At 44.6% G+C, this 23,692-nt stretch overlaps 1 protein-coding gene across 2 annotated transcripts in view; it reads right to left on the reverse strand.

Moving 5' to 3' along the window:
• The window catches only part of TUNAR (transmembrane neural differentiation associated intracellular calcium regulator), a 542,529-nt gene extending 519,415 nt beyond the window's left edge, over positions 1 to 23,114 (reverse strand). For both annotated transcript variants that reach the window (XM_085628034.1, XM_085628035.1), the window contains exons 1-2: positions 23,040 to 23,114; positions 22,862 to 22,924 (exon numbers count right to left, since the gene is read on the reverse strand). The gene's annotated coding sequence lies outside the window, so the exon portion shown is untranslated. The remainder of the gene's footprint in view (positions 1 to 22,861; positions 22,925 to 23,039) is intronic.
• Between the last annotated feature and the right edge of the window lie 578 nt (positions 23,115 to 23,692).

A 23,692-nucleotide genomic window follows, 5' to 3' on the forward strand; every position in this document is an offset into this window, starting at 1 on the left:
TGCTGTTTTAGCAACTTGCCAAAGGAATAATATATTAAGAGATGTAGAGTATTTAGTCTTTCACCTCGCGGTGCCCCTGTAGTTGGAAATTCAGTGTAGATTTCCCTGGGCTTTAAAATCATGACCACACCCTAGCATGCATTATGCAATTCTGCCCTTCACTAAACAGCAGCAAATTAAAAAAACTCAAAATAGCTTATACTTCTGCATCCCCCTCACAAATACCACAACTCAGAATGCAGGCCACTTGGGTTTTGTGGAGAAGTAAATCTTCATAAATTCCCCACTTTTTATGAAATGTTATTGTAGTAAATAATCAAAATCAGTAAAAACACCTCACCTATGTGAAGAGAAGATGCATGTGTCATCAAAGGAAAAAAACACTAAGAATACATGTGTGCTAGGAAAAGAGTATACATGCGTAACATCTGTACACTTTTTATAATGGCATTGTGAGAAAGTTATCCTTTTTGCCCTATTCACTCCTCTTTTCTTGACTGATACTAGTGGTAACTGACTCTGACTGCACCCTGGGTCCTGCTAACCAGGCCCAGGGCTAGTACTCTGATTAAAAATGTATATGGTAATTAGGTTTAATTACAATTGACACTGATACCTTACCTGTAAGTCCCTAGTATATGGTAGGACATGCATGTTTAGAGGCCTGGCAGCTTTAAGGTACTTAAGCATGCAATGCTGTGTGGCCTGCTGTCATTTTAAAAGTCAGCTCTCCTTTGCAAGCCACTTTTAAACTGAAATTGTATGTAGATTTGACTTTGGATTTAAAGATACTTCCTAAGTATTAAACAACCTTATTTGTACCTTTAAGTCACAGCTAAGGTCTATCCTAGGTGCCCCCCCGTGTAAGGTGCCATGTAACTATAAGCAGGGACATTCTAAAAGATGTTTTATATGACCTAGTGAGGGGAAAACTACCAATTTCGTTTTTCCCCAGTGTAGCATTTTTAGCTCTATAGGCTAACATGGGAATATTCTAATATGCTGAAACTACTGATAGGCGTGAACTAAAATAGGATTTCAAGGACTTAAAAGATTGGTAATGATACATCCAAAGCTTACCACTGTTGAATATATCATAACTAATACAGAAAATATGTTCTAGGGTTTTCTTTTCTGTGAGTCAAAATGCAGCCTTTGAACCACCTCTCCTGATTGATCAGTCTTAACAGGCTTAGCCAAACTGCTTTGATGAGGTGATAAGTGGCCTGCATAGTGACAGAGGTTATCTGATGGGGGAGCTCTGCAGCTGTTGAGAACAGGCCAGGAAGGGGGCTGGGTAAATAAAATTGGGCTTCAAAGAGAGTAGGACAGTAAGTAATGCCAGCTAGGCCTACGCCCTCTTCCTGTAACCCCCAACCAGATGGCAGCCCCAGGATTGTAATTTGCAAGAGGTCTGGAGGGAGAGTGTTATGGGAAATGAGCCACACCAGTGGGTTTTCTTAGCCAGGTCTTTGGCCCAAGCAGAGGAATTCTCCATCTTGAATTTTAAAGTACAGTGCTTTGTGGGATAAGAATATGCCACACTTTGGAGGAAGTTGTTATGCTTTTGGGTGGCACTCTGCACCCTATTAAACAGGGGTGCCTCTCTAATTGTTGCCTCAGACCATTGGATAAATATGTGAGAGCAGCATAGCAACTCAGATCTGCTGCCTGAAACTGCAAGGAGAAGGACTTCCCTGTTGGAATCCTGGTTTGCACCCAAAGGACTGCACTCTAAAGGACTGCTCCTGCTGCACACTATGAGCTACAGCTCTGAGGACTTTGCCTTGCTTCAAAAAGGATTAAGGAGTGAACTCCCTGACAGCGATAGGTTAACAGATCTTCCCTGCACCCTCTCCCCCAAGAAGTCCCCAGCCTGGAGTCCGTCCAGTGGACTATTAAGGATTTGGCCATGTGCATTGTGGGAATTGTAGTTCCAAACTTCCAAAGACCATCTCAGAGTTTCTAGACCCTTAGAATTGTGTTTTGGACACATAGAACCATCATGAGGAACTTCAGGAAGAAGTTCCAGGAGTTTGGAACAACTTTTAGAAAAAGCTCCACGAGTGTCAGGCTGCCGACGTCAAACCACAACTCAGCCTGGATTTCAGATTCGTCCCTCTGAAAGCTCCAGAGTTCCAGACTTCCAGGATTGGAAAAGGGCCTCACAAAGAAGCAATCAGATGACATTGCATTGAAATTGGCCTGCTGCAGGGGACCGCACAACATCAATAGAAAATCCTACCAAAACGTTCCTTTTTCCAAAGGTAAACGTTTGATTGGGGCCTCCCACTTAGTAGATACGGCCAGGGCTCTAGCGTAGTTGGCCTCAAACTTTGACATTGTCCCGGTCAAGTGTAATCCGATGTCCCAAGTTCGCGCTATATGTTTTTAAGCACTATCAAGTGGTTACTCTTTAAAATTCATATCTCAGGTTCCCTATATTGGATTTTTGTCGTTTTGGTGTCATTTTATAGATAAAAATATTTCTAAATTGCTGTGGGATTTTTATTGTGCATGGTGTCTTACTTATTTAATGTATTGGTGTTTTTAAATTCTTTACATACCTGTCTCCTAAGTTAAGCCTGACTGCTCGTTGCCAGCTACCAAGGGTTGAGCAAAGGAATAATTTATTAAGACCTTTTCTGGACCTTATATTGCATTGGTGGCCATATTGCTAGTGGTATGCACAGACTTACCCCTACTAATAATCCACCTTCCAAACACTTGTTAATCCACTTTATTATCTTGGGCAATGGAGTTGAATCTCGCCATGATTAATGGTCGGTTTGATCTCTCTTCCGCTTATAATTTCTCTTGGCAGAGAGGTTAACACCAATCACTTATTGATTACATTTTCATGCAATACTGGGCTTTTTATGTTGTTACCAATTTCGAAATTCACCCTCAAACATAGAGCGATCATTCCCAGCTCTTTATACCATTAGATTTTTGCCCTGTGGTATGGTAGGAGGCAAAGGTCCATAGTTTTGAATTAAGATCTCATTCCGATCATGGATATGTTTGGACTATGTATCACAAGATGCTTTTTTATCTTGGTTGAGCAATGTGACTAAGGCATTTTCTTCATCTTTGGATGTCGACAAGTTTGAATCATTCTTGTGCTTGCTTTGGGATAACTTTCCAATGAAACTAAAAACTTGTACTAGAGCTTTTAAGCACCTGGATAGCTAACAGAGGTCTAGAGCTATTCATGTTGTAAGTTAGAAAGGAAAATAAATAAATAAACCAAAGTTGTATGGTTTAATCTTCAGTCTAAGGTTTCTTCCTTTAATATTTGTAATTGTTGGATTTCAATAGCCAAAAGATTGGTTATTAATCTCTCAAAACTCCTACCCCAGTAGACGAGTGTTAGACCTGACATCCTTGGCATGGTTTCCACTGACATTTTACCTTCTGACCTCCTGTTTTGAGGACTTCATTTTTGCTGGCTTTACAATTCTGGGCACTTTACCACTGCTAAGCAGTACTAAAGTGCATGGGCTCTGTACACTAAACATGGTAGCATTGGTTTATCCACAATTAGCATATTTAATTTACCTATAAGTACAAAGTAAAGTGTATCTGATGTGCCCAGGGATTGTAAATTAAATGCAACTTTGGGCCTGAAGCATTGATTGTTCCACCCACTGAATTAGCACTTTAAACATGGCTCAGGCCTGCCACTGCAGTTAAAATGCCATTTCGGCCTGGCAAGTTAACTTACTTGCCAGGCCCAAACCTTCCTTTTAGGTAGGAGTGGGCGGAGCTCACGGAGTTATCTAAAGGCTCAGTGAAATTCCATGAAGGTCCATGCGCGGCAGAATGTTGCCCGGTCATAGTTGATAGGAATACTTTTTTTTACCCCACCAGATGGGTTTATTATTTTTGTTCTTTGTGACTTCTTTGAGGTTTGACACAAGTTTAATTACACCAAAACAAATGATTTGTTGTTTGTATTGGATATGTAAATGGGTACACTTGCAAATGCATACTAGTCAGAGACCAACTCACAAACGCACCAACTGGGGAGCTGATTAACACACCTAAATAGCAGATGGTATGATCTCCAGTACTGCCCAAACCAATCCCTGCTCAGTCCCTCTTGACAAAGTGAAAGTAGCACTCACCTCAGATGAACCGTCGAGGTGAGGGCTGGAAGGCGGCATCACCCTTGCTCATTCAAAGTGAACTTCAGACAACAGAAATGGTGTCTCTCACCAAACAGGGAGCCACCGAGGGGAGGGCAGCACCTCAACAAGCTCATGATGATGAAAGAAGTGGGCCAGATGACTTCCAGAGAAAAAAGTACAAAGAGTATGTGGGATTAGACCATGGGAATCAAACAGTGTCAGATGATATGTCACAGTCTGAGCTGTATCAATAGTACTGGGATAATGGGCAATAAAGAGCCGACCATGCCGAAAGCTCATGCAGTAGGACGAGCAGAAGGGATATCGGGCAATAGTCAGTGCATGAAGTAGACAGAGGTTGCATTTTGGGGATCACCACAATCGTGGCACCATCTATCTCTGTGGGAAAGGCACCCAGTTATAGAAGGCAAGGAGTTTCAAAACACTGCGGAAGTTCCAAGATGGCCTTGGAAAGATCATGAAAGAATTTAATGTGGTATGCAGGAGGGGCATAAACACTCACCAGGTTGATTGTTTGGCCTTCAAGCATCCCAGTGAGAGTGAGGAAATGGCCTTGTGGATCACTGATTTCCTGGGAGACTGTTAGGGGAAAGGAACACCGAAGCATAATGGCAACTCCTCAGGTACCAGTGTTATACCATGCATGGAAGTCCCTGTCTTACCCCCTGCATGCCAGGAAGGGGCAATGATTCGCCAAGAGGTGAGTCTCTTGGACCAAGAGAACTGCGGGTAGATAATGATGGGCAAAGGTCAGGACTGTGGCGTTCTTTACCTGGTCCAGGAGGCCATTAACGTTCCAGGACAAAATGTGAAAGGAGGCCATCATAGAGACAAGTAGGGAAGAGTGTAGCAAGAAGGAAAATAAGAGGAGGTACCCCCCTGATATGAGGACAGGCGCTCTGCATATGAATGGGAGCCAGACCTTGGCGCGCATCGCATGGCATACGATGTGGATGGCTGTTGGTGTTTATCTGAAAACATTAAACAAGCATGAAAACAAACTGATAATAACAGTCGAAGCAAAAACAGCTTTGCACGAAAACCCCACTCCCCAACTCCCGCCCCACTCCATACTTCAACCCTAGAAGCATCTGTTGCCATAATACAGAAACTTAGAAGAGGAAAGAACATTCAAAGAGGGGAATAATGCATGTTGGACACCTTCATGGATATGTGAATGCCATTGGGTTAAATGAAGCCGCACATAGGAGGGAGTGTGACCAAGTGACACGGACTATAAACAATAGAAAGGTCACATTGCAGGACTTTGAGAAAGATCTGAATCTTGTAGTGTCTCAGCAGGTAATAGGGGCATCATGTCTAGAAGAATCTCTTGTTCTCCCTCACCAGAAACTGGGTGGTGATGTGACAATGAAGGAGAGAGTTCCTGCATTGGAGGAGATCCAGAGGGTGAAGTGGAATGATTGGCGAGGCATCTCCTGTGGGAGCGGGTGCGACATCTTTCTGGTTTGGGTGCCGGTGTATGTCCACATGGTCCAGCGACCCCGGCTCCTCAAGGCAAGGTCCCTACATGAGCTCGAATGGGGGGTTCCTCCATGAGCCATGACCAAGCTGACTCTGGAGTCTTAAAAAAATAAGATTTATTGGCGTGGATCACTCGAAGCTTGGCAGGAAACATCAGACCAATTGGTCTGAGTTTCTGTTTCATCTCAGTGTAGGAACAGCACCTCTGCTGCACCACTTGGGTGTATTCAGAAAAGAGGAGGATTTTGGCACCCCCACAACAAAGTTGTGGTCGGGATACGGCCTCTCTTAGGATTGTGTCTCTGTCTCTGTCTCTGAAGTTTAGGATTCATGTTATTCTTGGGCTTGGAGAGGCACCCAGAGGAGGTTTCGTTGCAATAGCTCGACAAGCCCTCTCACTCACAAACTAGGAGGATAGTTGGTCCGTAGGCATCCAGGATTTAATCTAGGTCTCCAGGAAGTCTGCAACTAGCAGGGGATCATTTCCCCCATGGATGCCAATTACGCGCACATTGATGCATCGGTGACTTCTGAGAACGGTGCAGCTCTGATGTGCATTTCAGAAGGCACGTCACCTGGGCCTTAAGGGATGTGACCTCATCCTCCATCCCTGAAATTCGTGATTCAGCCTCCATGATCCGCGCCATGGCATTCCTGAGATCCTGGTGGAGCAATGCCACATCCGTGCGCACCTCTCTGATTTTGGTTTACACAGCCATTTGGGAAGTTTGGATCGTGGCTAGGTCAGTATTAGTTGCCAAACTCCGCACTCTAAGCGGATTACAGTTGACCGCCCACTCCCACATTTTAGTACATGTAAGTCACTCCAAAGGTAGGCCATGTACTTTTAAGATTTACATGTCCTGGTAGTGAACTACTCTCAAATTCGTTTTTCAGTACTGCAAGGACTATCTCTCCTATAGATTAACATGGGGACTGCCTTATTACACTTTAGAAGTGTGTTTTCCCTGTGGGACATTGAAGGAAATAAAATTTGGTGTCTCTGGACTCACAATTTAAAAACACGACTTATGGTGAAGTTGTTTTTTAAATTGCAGTTTTGAAAATGCCACTTTTAGAAAGTTGCCATTTTATTACTTAAACCATCTGGTACCTTCTGCCAGTCCCTGGAATACACATCTGGGATTGGGGACAGCTGAATTCCTGCATTCCCACTAGACAGCCATACACAAAGGCAGAATAGGTGTTACTGAGCAGCTATCTGCAAGTTGATGGGTCATCCTGAGGCAGGATGAGAGCAAAGAGCTGACACTTGCACCTGAATAGGCCTGTGCCTTTCCCCACACAAAAGGTTGCATACCGCCCCCCCCCCCCCCGGTAGTAAGTCTAAGGCCAGGGCAGGAAAGGCAGGTCTTGTGCACTTCAAAGCATCTCTTTGAAGTTTCCCTACTTCAAAGGCCAAATTGGATATAAGTACTGGACTTCTGACAGCATGATTTTAGCACACTGCTGGAAATAAGGACATTCTGCCAGGAAGAAGAGCTGCTGTGCCATGGGAGGGACTGCCACTCTGTTAACTGCTTTGCTGTGTTGGCCTGCTTACTGATTCCTGTGCTGCCGGAGGGACTGCCACTTTGCTGCCTGCTTTGCTGTGTTGGTATGCTGCCTGGGAATGAGAAGGACTGGCCCTGCTCTCTACATCCTTGAACCCAAGTTCTTCAAGGGCTTGCTGGCTTGCCTTCATGTTTTGAAGTCTCAGGGCCATGAAAGACTTCCTTCAACTCTTCTTCAGCTGCTGGATTCTGCTAACTGTGAGTCCTGCCCTGCTAAGAGGTGCAAATCTAGTCTTGGGCCTTGAAAGTGGGTTCTGCAGCTGTTTTTCTACAAAAATTGATACAGTGACGACTTTGTGCTAACTGAAACCAACACAGTGGACTTCGATATAGAGGCAGCATCAATTTGAGGACGTCCCAGGTCAGCTCAATGACAATGTGAGGCTCGACTTGTCGGCTCGATGAAGATGCAGTGCGTGCATCCATAGCGGTTCGACACCCACAGAGGACCCGACTGCGAGGCTCGATGACAACGCATTGCCTGCATCGAAAGGTGTTCGACGATGCGGGACACGACTGCAAGGCTCGGCAATAACGCATTTACCCAACTGTGTGGATCAGATTCGATGCCGACGCTTGCTCCATGCAAGGTAATTTTTCAGCTGGACCTGTATGAGACCTGTAGCTGCCCTGCCCTCCATTGCAGTTGGCCTGAACTTTGGATTTACCCTGGTCCAGTGTGACCTCAATTAACCCCTAAGAGGTATTGGCTGTTAAGCACTATATTGCAGTTTATTCTTTTAAAAGTCATATCTCAAGTTCTACTAATTTAATTTTTGTAATTTTGATCTCATTATGTTCAGATAAATATTTTCTATTCCTCTAAATTGATGTGGAGTCCTTTTGTGGTGTTTTCACTGTGTTACTGTACTTAAAGTATTGCCCAAATACTTTACACATTGCCTCTTAAGTTTAACCTGATTGCTCTCTCCCAAGCTACCAGAGTGTGAGCACAGGTTGATTTAGGTTGTGTTTCTGACTTACCCTAACTAAGATTGTGGTCCCTACTTTGACAGGGTGCAAACCTCTGAAAACTAAAATCCCAATATCTAACAATGAGGATCTATGGTGTTCTTATTTTTTGTGCTCTGCATAGGTCTTCTGATTTACTAAATTAGGACTTAGTTGTTCAAAAAGAGGATCTGGTTACCTTGGATTTTCTTTTGATGAAATTGTCCAAGCCATCTTTAACTTTAATAATAGCCGTGCCCAGGGGCTGGATGCTATATCTTCCTATTTTCCTATTTATGGGTAGGTATCCAGAAGCCACTGTTTCACTTTGGCTTAAAGACAGAATAGGTGGCATAGTCTTGGAAAGGTAGTAACATGATCTGCGTTTATAAAATAGGGACCGCAATCTCCCTATAAACTATCATCCCATCACACTTATAGATGTGACTGAGAAGATTTTCACCAAGTGTTTGTTAAATCATTTAGAGTCTTGGGTGGAGCCCGGCCGGTTATTTCTATTGACAATATTCCGTGTTTATATTTGATTGGCGAAAAGTATGTAAGGTTCCAGAAAATGAAGGTGCATGTGGCATTCAATGATTTCAGTAGTACCTTTGATTCTGTTGATGATTCCATTCTTTGGCATAAAGTTGTGAGACTGGGTATACCGTCCAAATGATTGTCTCCATTCATCTCCCTTCATGCTGATAATTGGTTGAGAGTACCTTTGGGCTAGAGAAATTAACTTTCTGATATCATCACGGTTGATAATTGCGCTCTCCAAAAAGTATACAGGACTTTCTCAAGGTTCAACTTGGTGGCTTCCCTATCCACAGCTAATCCCCTCTCTCTGCAGAAACCCTTCAACTCTTCTTCATTATGAAACAACAGAGCATCGAGATCAAAGGTTGACTCCATTTTGACAAGGTACTGAACTACTAGTGCAAACAACAAGAGTACCAGGAATAGGAAGATGAAGCAGGAGTAAAATAAAAAAAATGACTCATTTGAGAGAACAGAAAAAAAAAACACAGAATGGTCCTAGTACAGAGTTGTAGTGAAACAATGAGTTACTAAGGTATTGCACAAATGCAAGTCCTATCCTCACTGTTGAACACCAATGTTAGAAATTGAGTTTCTAGTTGGCTAAGGTAGGCACCCTAGCCAGACAAAATCCACCACTCTAGTCAGGGTAAGTCTGCTACACACCAAAGATAACCTGTGAGCACCCTCTGGTAGCTTGGCACTGGGCTGGCAGGGTTATCTACACAGGCAATGTGTAAGGCATTTGTGCAATACACCCTCACAGCAACACAATGAATACATCACAAAAGAAACTCCACACAGGGTTATATGAAAAATACATTACTATATTACGCATAACACTGTAAGATGACCAAAACAACATATAAATGCTTTGCAAGTATGCAGGATTTTAGAAACAATCACATAAATGGCAGGGACATTGTAAATGATTGCATTATGAAAACACGGGGCACCTGTGCTCCTATTAGACTGTTTATGGTAGTTCATGTGTGATGGAGTGTCATTAGGCAGTTTGAGCCTCCTTTGTGGCTCTACACAGCTCCCAGGGTCCTCCACTGGTGCTTTACCCTGCTATGAAAAAGTACAATGGTCCCAAGCTCGGCAGATCTGGAGCCCTCCATGGCTGCTCAGACTAGCAATGCATGAAAAAAAAGAATCCCCACAGTGCTGCCATGAAAGAGTGCGAGATGGGCTCAATGGCACTAGAAGTCTCTCACACACAACTATATCTTCCTCTGGGCAAGATAAGCCTGAGCTGCTGCTGGGGAGAGCCTCTGGCACAGCCTTCAGGGGTGGTATTCTCTGCTCGGAACTGAGTCTTTCCAGTACTGTGCACCTTATCTCCCACACTAGATCGCCCTCGCTGGGGCAATGGCTCCATCCACGAAAGAGTGCAAGACCGCTTTACTGGCACAGGAATTGCCTCCCATACAACAGCACCTTCCTCTGGGAAAGATGAACCCGAGCTGCCACTTGGGAAAGTCTCTGGCACGGCTTTCAAGAACGGTGTCCTCCGCTTGGCACTGCTGCTCCCAAGCACTGTCTGCCACATCTCCCACACTGGAGGGGCCTCGCTGGAGGGGCTTTCCTTGGGGTGGCGTCGAGTTCACTCACAAGGAGATGGTGCCTCGGAACGGCACCTATCCTCAAATTTTGCACATTGGAGTTTCCTTGCAAAAGGGCCCACGCTGGGGGGTTTCGTTGGGATGCTGTGACGCAGCTCCTGTCATCATGGGGACCTGGTTGGGCCACAATTTCATGGCTTCCCTCGGAGATGGTGGTAGATTCAACAGTTCAGGACACCTGGCGGTATCTCTTGGCAGCACAACAGTCCTCCTGGCAATGTGCAGATATAGAGCCAGAAACATTTGGTTACAAGTCCCATGCAGTGTCTAAAGATAAGGGGTCAGAGCCCCAGTACCTATACTCAAAAATGTCTTTGATATAGGGAGTCACTTCAAAATAGCCCTCAGACGTGAACAAAGTTCCCATTCAGCCCAGCCCTGGCTCCAGACTATCAGTATGGGGTAAATGAGGGCAGGACACACATCTCCCTCTCCATGCCTAGGAAGACTGTCAGTATGCAGATGAATGCAGATGTATCCCCTGTTACACCCAACCCTTCCTGTGTTGTGGCTATCTGGAGAGAATGGACAAAGTGGAGTTGTCACCCAGTCCAGAAATGGATTGGAGACAATCTGTTAAACACAAAACGTTATAAGCACAGAAAAATACCCACTTTCAAAAAGTGGCATTTCTACAATAGAAATTGTGAAATCCAACTTCACCAGTAAGTAGGATTTATTATCATCATTCTCAGCATACGAAACATGGCAACATAACTCCTTTCTGATCAGGAATTACCACTTAAAAGTACATAATGGAATTCCCAATGCTAGCCTATGAGAGGAGTAGTCCTCACAACAGTGAAACTTGAAATAGGCTGTTTGTTACTACCAGGACAAGCAAAACATAAAAGGTACATGTCCTACCTTTTACTTGCGCAGCACCTAGGGCTTACTTTAGGGGTGACCTATGTGTAGCAAAATTGGGTGTAATGCTTTGCAAGTAGTTTTAATTGCAAAATTGTAGTGACAGTAAACTGTGCACACAGGCCCTGTAGTGGTATGCCTGAGACAGGTTTGAAAGGCTACTTCTGTAGGTGACAAAATTAGTGCTAATTAAATTTGTAGATTTAGTTTATAGGCCCTGGGTATATGGTATACCACTGTACAAGAGACTTACAACTAAATGAAATAAGCCAAACAGGTGTGAACCAATGTGCAACTGGTTACACGTGAGGGGGGAAACCTATCTACAGGAACTAAAACCTCACACTTAAGGGAAATATATGTACCTCCACAGCAGAGTAGTAATGCAGGCCACTGCAGCCCCTGCGGCTACGAGGGGGACCACCCTTCAGGCCTCTCCCATTCATTTCCAGGCATATAATTTCTGTGAGATATGGGAATGTCGGGGGCCCTACATTGACGTCCATTCACCAAAATACATGGGGTAGCAGATGAGACAAAGTTTGCCCTTTGACCACCCCAGTTACATCACAGGAAGTGACATCATGCAAACGTTCAACTAATATCATCCTAGGAAGCAATGTTACACGACATTTTATTTTGATGACACCATAAGAAGAGACATCATAGCAGTTACAAATCATGCATAATGTCCAAGGCTAATAAAGAGGTTAGATACCATCTTTTTGATATCCCTCTTACCTGCTTCTCTCCTATCCATCTGCCTCTTTATCAAAGCAGCCACATCTTCCCCTCAGCTCTCTCTCAACTTGCTACATTTCTGTTTCTGCTCTCTCCTCTCTTTCTACTCCTTTGGAGGTGTCTACCATCTACATCTCGCCTGTCAATCCTCCCTACCTCTTTCAGCTATTTGTATCTAATTTGCTATCTCTTTATCGGCCCTCACTCTCTCACCTGTTTCCCTGTCTCTAAGGTATTGCAACAGCTTCTGTGTTCCCCTTCATCTCTCTCATACTATCCCTCTTAACAATCTTCCCCACGTCTCTCACTTTTCACCCATTCTCTGAATTGTCTTTTTCACCTCTCTCTAACCTGACTCCTTGTTACCGCTTCCACCTTTCTCACAACCCTCACTCACTCACTCACTCACTCACTCATTCATCCATCTCTTTCCCTTTTCTCGCAACTTTCACTATATCATCTACCTTGCACCAGTCCCTTTACCCATCTTTCTGTATCAACTGTCTGTTTTCTCTCTAGATTATTTCCACCCTCTCTCAGTGGTCACTTTATGAACTATTGCTCGTCGGTCCATTCCCTTTCCACTCAGTTTTTCAATTCCCCTCCTCTCACCTCTTTCTCTTTGAGCTCTCTTACACCAGTCTTTTTAGATCACCTTTTTTACAACTGCTTCCTACTCTCTGTCTCTTTACACTGCCACCTACTCACCTATCTCTTAGATATGTCTTTTGCATACTGTCCCCTCTGGAGTTTTTTTCTGGCCCGTCTGTTGTTTAACCCTTTTCTCACACCTGTCTACCTTCTATATCTCTATTGTGCCTTTCTCATTTATATGCCTGTCACATCTCTGATTTCCTACTGTCTGTCTTTCTTTCATATCCTTCTGTCTCTATCTCTCCAACATTTATCTCTTCATCTCTATTGTATCTTTCTCGTCTGTCACATCTCTATCTTTTCCTCTGTCAGAGGTCTCTTTTTCCCCTGTCTCTCTTAAAATTCTCTCTTGTCCCTATCACTCCAATATATCTCTTTATCTTCCATCTTTCTTAGTTCTTTCTTTCTTTTTCTTTCTCTCCTTCTCTTTCTCCCTCACACAGTTGCTTCGGTATCTCACATATCTGTTGTGTCTTCTTCCTCTCCTCTGGTCCCTCTGCTGCTCCCTAGGTCCTCTCTTAACCCTTCTTTTCTCTGTAATATCTGCGGTATTTCGCCTCTCACCTGACATCTCCAGAGACAGCATGAGACACAGACGCGCCTTTTGAGGTGCCTTCTCAATCAGCAACAATAAATTATGTTGCAAAGTTTTGTAATTTTCAGTTTACCACTGTGCTAGGTTCTTGCTGGCAGCTCAGTCCATGTACCACAGGCCACAAATTGTAACATTTTATTCATAGCAGTGTGGTTTTCGCTGGTGATTTTTTTTTTATTGCAGGCAACATGCTAATGTTGGCTGTGAGTTAAAAGAAACAAGCATTTGCAATGCAATAGGTCTCGCATTTACGAGAGTTTGATCTATTGACATTGTAAATTGCAATGCCGTTAATTTATGTGTTATGTGTAAACGGCATTGTCATTTACAATGCCAATAGCTTCAACTCTTGCAAATGCAAGACCTATTGCATTGCAAATGATTGTTTTCGTAAAAACGCCCATGCCGCACTTTCTCTTTAATGCCAGCTGCGCCCCTTTCTTTAGACGAGCCGCGTCTAAAGAAATGGGTCTGGCCACCATTAAAGTGAAAGTGCGGTTTGGGGTGCTTTTACAAAAAAAAAGCATCTGCTTGTCAAGTTGATAAACAAATGCTTTTTTTTGTAAAAGCCCTTCATGCCGCTGTTTCACTTTAATAGGGGCCATGCACCTTCACCTACTCATCACGGCCCGGTGCCACTGCTCCTGTTGCACCAATGATATCTACGCCCCTTGACTGTGAGAGACACAGCTTCGACCCAAACAGGCAACTCATCCTGGCCCGTTGCCACTGCACCGGCAGCACCATTGATATCTACGCCCCCTGACTGTGAGAGACAGAGCTTCGGCGCAGACTGCTGATCGCTGCCCGGTGCCACTGCACCTGCAGCATCAATGATGTCTACGACCACTGACTGTGAGAGACACAGCTTCGGCCCAAACTGCTCATCTCGGCCCGGTGCCACTGCACCTGCTGCACCAATGATCTCTACGCCCCGCGACACTGAGTGATGCATTTTAGGCCCAAACAGACCACTCATCTCGATACGGGTAACCTTGGTGGGGGCAATGAGGCTTCTTTTCATACTGGCCATCGGAGACGAGCAGCGCCCTTCTGACCCCTTTCTGCACCCCTTTTGAGCCACTGTCACTGTGCTTTGTTACCGAGTTTGTGGCATGTAACATGACAATGCTTACATCGCATGTCAGTGTGTCCTGCTGTGTTGTATGAAGTGACCCAGCTGCAAGCAGCATGTCAGAGCCAGTGTGAAATGGTCGTTGTGAAGGTAAAGGGCTATATTTGATTCGAATTGTAGTGCTGCAAACCCACTGAGTTTTAGGCGCTTAGACGCATATCTTATTAAACCTGAGAACATTTCTGCATGCCATCAGCACAAGCCATAGAGTCCTTGTTTCACTCTGCACAAACGTTATCCTTGCTGCAGCGTATTTGTAATTCACAAAGAAACATGACTTTAAATTACATTTGACATAGGTAGCTAATTCAATCCAAACTCTTTCATACAGGAAACGGTGACTGACTCGGCCATTGTCTAGCAGAGTTGCTGGGATTACCCTTTCTTTTCCACATCTCATCCTACATTCTTACAAATCACGCAGATGTATTGCGTTCAAAGCTTGAAGAAGTTATGAAACCTAGACCCGCACCTTGCCCCGCTCATGTCCTCCGCTCCAACGTCCACACCTTCTCCTCAGCATCTAAAGCCCTGCCCGGATCCTCCTCTCAGCGGGCTGCTGTCTGTGTGGTCCTGTGGCTCTCAAGTGCAGCAGGCACCAAAAACGCAGCAATGGACAGAACACCCGCCTGCTTAGGTCAGACTGCTCCCCTGAACAGAACGCGCCTGCACTCACATTCAACCCTTGTGAACAATCTCTACCTTGCGATTTCTTCTATCCAACTCATCCGAATCTAGGTTGCTGGTGTGGATCGAGATTCCTAAAATGCATAATCCTATTCAGAAATACTTAAAATAAAATAAAATGCTGTTTGGATGTGCGAGCAGCAGTCACCCTTGACCTTCTGTGTATCAAAAGCGCGTGTCGTGTCTCCGGCTAGTGAACCAGGCGTCACCTACGCTCGACACATTGAGCGTTCACACCACATATTCCACAAACTGCGCTGCTGACTTGCACGCTTCTGTAACAGGTGTGACTATCACCGGACAGTTCCGTGGTCCTCATCTTGCCGACTCCAGAAGGTCGAGAGGCTGGGTCGGCCCCAATGATGTTCATGCCTGTGACGTGCAGCCTTCCCAGAGATGTGTGTGCAGCAGAACGAGCTCTCAATAATCTACAGGAACTCTGCTACGGCTCTCGGGAGGGGCGGGGGCGAGCTCGTCTGTGCTGCTGCTTGCTCCTGTTCACCCTCCCTCCATAAACAAGAGCCGGGAAGTGCTTGGAGCGCGCGTGCGCATTTAAAAAAAAATATTAAATAGCATGAGGCTACCTAGGACGTGCGTGTTGACGAAAGTGAAACTGCATGCTGGCTTGCGAGGGAAGGGGGACAGGAGATGTGCACGCCGCGTGGCTGTAGGCGCGTACACCAACTCAAATCCGCCAAAAGCCTGCGCGTGCACATCTCCTGTCCCACTTCCGAGGCAAGTCAGCAACAATAGATCTCGCTTGCTACAGCAGCGCTTCGCGCTGCGTTCGCAGGCGAGACCTAAAAAGCTCCGGAAAGCCCAGTTTAGCATTAAGGACACTACTTTAGCGATCTCTTAGAAAAGGGGTTGCAAGTGTAATGCAAGGGGCAAGCTAGGGGGTACGCAATGTGACCCCCAGCGACCCCTAAATGACTTTCATGGGTCCCTAACAGTAACCTGGGGATTTCACGTTGCACCACTGCTACTCCAAACGTTGGGAGACATTGTTGGGTGAACATAAATGGCATCCATAAACTAGTAAACTATCAGATCATACAAAACTGTAATATTTTACATTCATTCAAACCGATTGGTTGACAAAAGTGATTGAACGCTTTCTTGATTCCTCCTCATTTCTGAACTCTGAAACTGGTGGTATCTGTTTCAAATGTGACCTGTTTAGGCGCCACGCTGTTTTTTTCTTTCTAAGTGGGTTTGTCAGTGTGAAGCAAGCTAAAATGTCAGCCATCACTGTAAGGTAAGCAAAATACTCCAGGGTCGGATTACTTTGATGTTACCATTTGCCTCAGTGCACGCATTAGTGTTGATAATAAGTAATGGTAATCTGAGTTGTCACATTGCCTAGATATTAGCAGGGCACATTATGAGCTGTTAATAAGAGCCCCACGGCTTCCTTTGGGTTAGCTTGATGCTCTTTACACATGCACATTGCTTTGTTTCCTCAGGGTCTGCAGTGCATCATGGTGGGTATTGTCCCCTTCCAGCCTTTTACTACAAGTCAAGTTGAGAAGAGAAAAAAATAAACATGCTGCACTAATTTATGTAAAACATTGAATGGAAACGAAAGCATTTCTCAAGCTCATTTCATTTGAGCCTTCTAAATGAACTTTTAAAACTTGGAAACATGAGGTCTTGCTCTTCCAGAAAATATGATGCGGTTCATTACACTTTGAATATTAAAATATCCCATCAAAGTCACACTCACGGGTGATTATAGAATGTATTAATTTATGTGCTATTCATAGTTCTCTCGTGCCAGAGAGGTTCATATCATTTTGAATTGGAGCAGGAATAAGATCTTAGGTCCCCGGGATCCAATATTGGCAGTTTAGGCAATAGTCTGCGTCGTGCCCCACTTGATATTCAGGCATTCTTCCCATCATTATTTTGGTTAACTCAGTTAAAAGTACCCTAAGAGTGCATGTATGCATAGGAGTGAGTTCTGTGCTCATGGTGCTTTGGGAAACACACTGACCCTCTGATGAGGATGAACAATGCTGAAACCAATCTGAGAGTGCTTTTGTTTATAATTAATGGGCCTGACCAAGCCTGACATGCCCAAGGTCGGTCTATGTCTGTAGTAGCACAGTGAGTATAAAAAACTGTGGACTGGAATGAGACCCAGAGAAATTACAAGTGGCTGAGGTTTCTCAACACTTAGGATTTTCATAATAGTATGTTCAATAATAAGACTTGGGACTGCTTTGGAAAATTTTGTATTTACTAAGCACCCAACTTTAAGAGAAATGCAACTCATGTTTTATTTCCTAAACATATATATGACCAAGATAAATACCAGTCCATCTCTCACCCACCCTTCATTAACAAGTTCATCAAGAAAGCAATCTATGCACAACTCCAAGATTACATCAATACTTTTCATATCCTACAAACAAACAATCAATCCTTCTTCACATCACACTGCAGCAAGGACACGGGTACCTTACAAATCATAGATAACTCCCTCCTGACCATGTATAAAAATTACTCCTCCGGATATCGCTGGACCTTTCAGCTGCCTCTGACACTGCAGAGGAGAGAGCAGAGGCGACTGGAGGAGAGAGCAGAGGTGACTGGAGGAGAGAGCAGAGGCTATCAAGAGACGCAAGAGCAGTAAGGAAAGGCTGCAGAGCAGCGGAGGTGACCGTGGACTGCTGAGCAGCGGATCCAGCAGCTGGTTTAGCAGACTCGGTGGACTCGGCACCCCAACAAAAGGTGGACAGCGATGTTCAGGAAGCCGCAATATTACACACAACCCCCCCCCACTCTCTACCGGCCTCCAGTGAGCCCCCTTGCCCACCTCAGAACCACCTCAGCAGTAAGCCAAGGAGTAGAGGAGAGTCTACCAGCCCTCCCGCCCCACCCCTCTCACCTCTCAATATTTCTGCCCTCTCCATTACTGCCTCTGCCATCACCTCCTCTTCCATCACTGCATCTTCCACTGCCTCCTCTTCACCTTATAACCAGGAGAGAGACACTGTTTGCAGTTTCCCGTCAGAGCAGTGGAGTGTGGAGGCTAACTGAGTCAACAGCTGGCAGAACCTGTGGAGCTCCTTTTCTCGTTTGGCCCGCTTAGTGGAGCAGACAGCAGCAACGGTGTGGGAGGCGTTGCTGAGTGGGAGCCGGGCACCGCAGAAGTAGCCCAGGGAGATCTGGGTTTGGCTTGCGGTGACCCCGGGGCTCCAGCTTGGGCTTCTCCTCTTACCTACCTCCCCTTTAGACCCTCCCTCTCCCCATCCTCTCACAAGCATCAAGAGGACCCCAGGTGGACCTAAAAGGACCCAAGAGGACCCGAGCATCGGCTTAAGGCAAAGGTACGAGCCAATCAGGAGGAAGGAAGGACCTCCAAAGTCAAACAAGGAGAGCAGCCCTCACAGAATCCCAGGAGCAAACTAATCTTAGTGTGCCCCATCCAGAGCTCATTACCCACTTCTTTCAAGCCACAGGCAGCTCCATAGATACCCCAGACAACTTTTTGGAAGGACAGTAAGGCAAGGCAGAGGCCACATCCAAACGAAAAGGATCCCTAGGGGAAAACAAGGGTCTGTGTGGACCCCACCTTTGCGTGGGTTGCCGAAAGATCATTGCCGCACAAAAAACTGGGAGCCCTGTGAACATCCCAAAGTACGCAGATAAGGCCAAAATCCCAAACAGATTACAGCAGAAATCCACCAGTGGTCCAATGAGGACAATGAGGATAAGGAGGCACTAGTGGCCAATCCTCCTAAGTCAGCCATTACAAGACCTTCCTTAACTGTGACACCAGGGAAAGACGGCCAGACCAACTTCACAGGATTAGACAACTTACACTCCGCCTTTCTACAAAAATTAGAACTGACTATTGAAAAAACCCTAAAATCAACTCCAAAATACTTTGGAAAGCACTCAGACATGAGGAAGCCCCACGCAGAGGGCTGGAGCTCGATGGGTCAAGAAGCCCCACAAGAACCCACTCAAGAAGCACCTCATGAAGCCTTAAATCTGATAGCAATAAGAGAAGTACAGGATACAATTGCCAGGACTTTGATCTGGCAGTCAATAAAAATGGAAGTTCAAATAGACTTATTGCAATCAATTGCTCAGCACCTGGCATGCCAAGATGGCAAGTTGGCAAAATTAGAGGCCACTCTCGAGATATATAAAGCAGCCTCATCTCATACAAGCTCCTGTGCAGAAATCATAGAAAAGTGGTTGGATCTACCAGAAGTACTAAAGGATATGCTGGCACGAGCCAAGGGACAGGGGGATACGTCCCTATTAAGTCAAAACACCCCCAAGCCACTAGCTGGGAAGAATGTGTCAGCAGCCAACTCCGGAAACCACTCCCCTGCAAATAGCCATGCAAATAAGGTACTGCAGGCAGGACCCAGTAACACAAATATTGCAGAAGCCAAGGGAATAGGGACCCAGAGACACCATCAATCGGCACAATAATCGATGTCCCCCACAAAGAGGCAGCTCCCACTGACAAGGCAGAAGGAATAGTGGTAGGGGCGGTAGCCCCTCTGTCAAGGAGGGCTAAGAAAAAGCTAAAAAAAAAACGGAAGAAATTAAATATCAAAAGAAGATCACTATTACCAGCAATGCTGAACTCCGGCAGCTCAGCGAACATAAACAATCCAAAACAGCTTTCCCAATCTTCAACTTCAAACAGCTAAACATTGCCCAGGTGACATGGGAAGAATACATAGAGGTAAACGAGGCTCGAAGCCCAGGTAGCACATATAGGGAGGGTCGACAAACAGCAGGGAAAATAACAGAAAAGAGCCAGGAAGAGGCAGTTGGGCAGCCCAAAACAAACAAGGCTGCCAGCACACAAGTCAGGTCAGCCGCCTCCCTGTGTCAGGAGCTTTTACACAGCGCAACGCAACACACTAAAACCAACCAGGGTGAGAGGCATGAAGAGGAAAAGAGGGCTGGACTGCCAAATGTGGCAACACGCAGATACCAGTTAAGAGCCTTCTATAACAGCTCACTAAATCAGAATCATCATAGGCTCTTCCCAGGCGAGGACAGTTCAACACTGCTCATGTCCAAGCTCAACAACCAACCAACAATCCATGAGGTGTTGCTCACCCCTAGGTACACAGCCAAAGGTTCCTATGACATTCTAAATAGGTCCAACATCTTACTTATATTCGGCCACATCGACACCCTGGCACAGATAACCTCTGAAGACATAGAGTGGGTAAAGTTCAGAAGGTTAGACAGCTACACCCACAGTGATTCCACCTTAGTCGGCTCCACCCAACAGCCAGTACAACTGGCGGTACTTGGCGAAGCACAGCACCTTGCAAAATGTGGTATAGAAGTCACTGCACTTAGCATGCCGAAAAACCCACACGTGCTTATTCCCAAAAATGACAGGCAGGAGCCCACATCAGTCCTTAAAGGTACAATTAACAAAAGCACAGGAAGAAGAGATATATCTGAACAATCAAGAACCCCGATACAAATTAGCATCTTGTACAGCGATACGCAGCACAGAGTACAGATGCGTCAACAAGAGCAGGCCACCATGGAGGTCCCATGGCAACATTTTCCCTAACCAGCGGTATAGCTACAACAGCAGAGGAAGCTTAACATCAACCCGCACTCAATAACACAAACTAACCCTCATCTCATGGAACATCGCAGGGTTAGGTAAGATCGTTATGGACAAGGTCACGTAAGACTACCTTGCAAAGGGGGACATATTGTGCTTCCAGGAGACCTGGGCTAAGACAACAACTCCAATTGGCGGCGTTTATGAAAATCACATACCTGCGACCAAATAGACCCTCTTCGGACTCCCATCTGGAGGTTTATCTATATTCCTCAGCCACGTCTGCGAACTTAAAACCACAGTCATAAATTTGGAAACACCGAACCTTCAAGCTATGATAATCGAGGAGCTGGGCAGGAGGCAACAGCCCCATCAGTTCCTGCTAATTAACTGTTATATTAACCCAACAAAGTGCCAAATGCAGCTTGCCATGGAAACCTTTATCAGCATCTTGGAAGATGTACTAAGTAAATTTGAACACCACAACGTGATTTTTTCAGGAGATTTTAACACAAGAGGTCTGGACCATGTCCCAGTCGCACCCAGTACCGGTAAAAAGCCGGGGCCGTTGATTTCTTTTTTCAAAAACTTCAAGCTAATATCCACTCATGGAATAAAAAAAACAGCCAGCCCTTATGGACCCCAAGCCAACCTTTAGGAATGCATCCACCATAGATTATATTTTAATCAATGATAGGCAGGCTAATAAGTTGAGTGATTTGTAGCGGACAACAGAGAGGGAAGCGATCACAGGCCACTCTGTGCCACCTTTTCTCTGGCGTTGGAACCGGCTGAAGCCCAGGAAACAATTGGTGTAATTTTGGGCGAAGAACAATATATAGCCCTGAAAAGACAATGGGGCATATCAACAACAACCGGCGATAATTATCGCTAAGCGCTCTTAGCGCTAGGATAATTATCGCCGGCTAGCGTTGATTTTCATCGCTGAGATAGCGTGCTATTAGCAACGCTTATCTCAGTAGCGATAAACATCCTCACGCTAAGTGGCTAACGTGAGATTATCGCTGGAAACCCAGCGATAATCTCACGTTAGCTTGTTGATAGGGACAGGCAAACTTAGCCATGATATCCTCCTTCCATAGGATATCATGGCTAAGTCAGAAAAATACCAGACGTAAAAAAGCAGCGTTAACCGCGGTTAGCGCTGCTTTTTTTGTCTCTAACAGGGTTAGCGATATTCTTGATAATAGGAGAAATGTCGCTTAGCGACATTTCTTCTATTATTTTACTCTGGAACGCCCCCTTTGCATCTCATTAGAGATGCAATGGGAAGCGTAGAGTAAAAGGGTGCTAACATGCAAATTTGCATGTTAGCACCCAGTTGTTGATAGGGTGCTAGTTTTATCTCTGCTTTTTTGGCTTTTAAAGCCAAAAAAGCAGAGATAAAGCCCTTGTTGATATGCCCCAAAAATGGGCCACCATTCTTAGTAACAGGCTGCTGGTGTATGTAGCTGCAAGGGAGGATGTGCATCAGACACGGCTGACAATGAACATCATAAGCCATTGGGAAATGCTGATCGCGTATTTAAAGAAGGTCTTAACAAAAGAAAGTGGCAGCAAGGGTTAATTAAAGCCGCACCAACCCTTTAATCACTAAACATAACCTAAGCAAATCTTTTATAGTATGTGTGCCCACCTCTGAGGTCTGCTGCCACAAACAAAGCACTGAGAGGCACAAAGCAAGTAGCATATAATATGCCCGAAACAGTACATTTTCACAGTCTTCCATGTAGAAACTTCTTCTTTTAATATTTTTTAAAAAAGGTGTGGGATGTACACAGCCGCAGCCGACACGTTTCATCCGAAAGGGCTTCCTCAGGGCTTACAACATGACATAAAATGCCATTAAAAACCAAATATACATAATACAACCCACATTAAACAATGGACACTCATTAAAAAACGTGACTTGACTAGAACATATTCCAATGATAGGTCCTTCATATTATACATAATTCTTTATATCTATCCAGATGACCAAAGAGGACTGTGATTTTACTGACACATGCCTGAAATTCTATAAAGATCCAACACCGAAGAACCAAAAAAATGTGCATGAGAAGAGCAAGAAATTTTTTTAAACTGAAGAGAAGAAAGAAGTATACGTGCCAATGCTACGTGCTACCCCAAGATGTGTAAAAACTAAAAAAAAGAAAAAAAGACGAAAAAAGACAAGAATTACAAAACCAATTGTATCATTCCACCAACATTCATGTCGTGTCAGTGTATCACCACAAGGAGAGAAAAAACACTCTCTTACCTATAACACAAAAAGCATGATAGATCACAGACTGGTTTTCATTCTTCTATCCTCTTCTCAGAACTAAAAAAAACAAAACAGATACCAAAGCAATTAGACCAAACACAAATGTAAAATAGCCTGTTAGAAGTGAGTTGCCCAATACTCAAGCCATCCTCATTGAGCCAAAACTCAATACCTTTTCTCCAAAGATGTGTATCCAAATGTTAGGCAATTAAATCATCTCCTCAATAAGAAGACACGTGTTCAGTAGACTCGGGTAAGCACAATAGTCAAACCTGCAACAGAATTCGAAACAAAGAAACAAAAACAAAAAAACTTAGGTCATAAATGTATATCTCGTGTATCATATACTAGAGCTTATTTTGTTATAGTTCATTAGAAATAAGCGCATAATTAAGGCACTATCTTCAGAGTAAGCCGCATTGGCATACTAAGTCATGCGAAAAAAGTCCCACAGGAAAATCCGCCCGAGACGCGTGCTCCCCTTATTATTATATCATACAATGGCCTGCCTGCTAAAATGAAAACAAGGTTTCAACACTCTACTAGATCTGTTTGGACCATGAATACATTTAAATGGCGTTCATGTAGCTGGTGTAACAACCCAACCTCACCAAAAAGTTTTAAAATAATAGTCTCATCCCTCTAGCCCTATGTCTTGCACAGTTAAGCGGACATAGAGCCGCAGGCAAACAAAACCCATATCAAAATCTGCTAACTTACCCGAGCTAGTACTATTGTCACAGGGTAGAGAAACACTGAACTGAAGAGTTATCAGTTCATTACAAAGTCGCGTACTGGAGCTGGTAAAAGTTCAAAGGCATTTAA

The sequence above is a fragment of the Triturus cristatus genome, chromosome 9, assembly GCF_964204655.1.
Source record: "Triturus cristatus chromosome 9, aTriCri1.1, whole genome shotgun sequence".
NCBI lineage: Eukaryota > Metazoa > Chordata > Amphibia > Caudata > Salamandridae > Triturus > Triturus cristatus.